This window comes from Sinocyclocheilus anshuiensis, unplaced genomic scaffold (genome assembly GCF_001515605.1).
Source record: "Sinocyclocheilus anshuiensis isolate Anshui unplaced genomic scaffold, SAMN03320099.WGS_v1.1 scaffold66, whole genome shotgun sequence".
Taxonomy (NCBI): domain Eukaryota; kingdom Metazoa; phylum Chordata; class Actinopteri; order Cypriniformes; family Cyprinidae; genus Sinocyclocheilus; species Sinocyclocheilus anshuiensis.
In genome coordinates, this window is record NW_015542325.1 from 70,940 (window position 1) to 72,141 (window position 1,202).

At 55.0% G+C, this 1,202-nt stretch overlaps 1 protein-coding gene across 1 annotated transcript in view; it reads left to right on the forward strand.

Moving 5' to 3' along the window:
* The window catches only part of LOC107690968 (GTPase IMAP family member 4-like), a 12,280-nt gene that overhangs the window by 764 nt on the left and 10,314 nt on the right, over window positions 1–1,202 (forward strand). The gene's annotated exons all lie outside the window — the stretch shown is intronic.

Below are 1,202 nucleotides of genomic sequence, written 5' to 3' on the forward strand. Positions count from 1 at the left end.
TTGCGAAGCGCTAGAGGAGCGATGGTCCCCCGAGGGGCCCGTGCTACTGCCCGAAGTAGTCCACGCCCAGCTGCCGCCAGGATGAACACTAGATCGCGGCAGAGGCAACGGTGCTCCGCCCCCCTGAAGGAAACGGAGCCTAGCCCGCAGCTCCGAGATGGTCATCTTCCCGCAATGGGAACATGACTCATCCGCGAACGCCACCTCAGCGTGTGAGCTCCGCCCCCCTGGATGAAATGGAGCCTGGCCCGCAGCTCCGAGATGGTCATCTTCCCGCATCTTCCGCGAGCGCCACCTCAGTGTGTTTAATGCCTAGACACGTGAGGCAGAGATCGTGACCATCACTCAGCGCCAGGTAACGGCCGCATCCAGAAACGCACGGGTGAAACGGCATCTTGAAAAAGACGATCCGTCGTCTTTACAAAGATGCACCCGCTTATTGTACTCTTTTAGAGAAATTGGCTCTTTTAGGGAAATGCTCTTTTACGTGCTGAGACACACAGGGAAAATGGCCACTTGCAGCACGACAGGGGGTAGTGCAACCTGAAGTGCGCAACCCACTCAACACAGGAACGACCACCGCTGAAGCGCCATCTGCCAACACAAAAAGCTCCTGAGAGCGCGCTAGACTCGTCACACACAAAGCAGTTTAGTAGGAGCAGAACGATGTTGTCGCTCGGCTTCGAAGTGAAAAGCTGGTATGCGTTGCACCGGCTGCCTTTTTATGCTCACGCTGTGATCAGCGGCAGCTGGATCCAATCATCGCATGCCAATGTTTAGTTTACACTCGGAAGTGGATTGGTCTCTCTAAGCGAGATCCCAATTCGTCGGTCACCGACGTGACTCGGAGTGACCAACTGAAAGGGAACATCTCGGTTACGTATGTAACCCTCGTTCCCTGAAGGAGGGAACGGAGACATCACGTCCCCGCTGAAGCGCCATCTGCCAACACAAAAAGCTCCTGAGAGCGCGCTAGACTCGTCACACACAAAGCAGTTTAGTAGGAGCAGAACGATGTTGTCGCTCGGCTTCGAAGTGAAAAGCTGGTATGCGTTGCACCGGCTGCCTTTTTATGCTCACGCTGTGATCAGCGGCAGCTGGATGCAATCATCGCATGCCAATGTTTAGTTTACACTCGGAAGTGGATTGGTCTCTCTAAGCGATATCCCAATTCGTCGGTCACCGACGTGACTCGGAGTGAC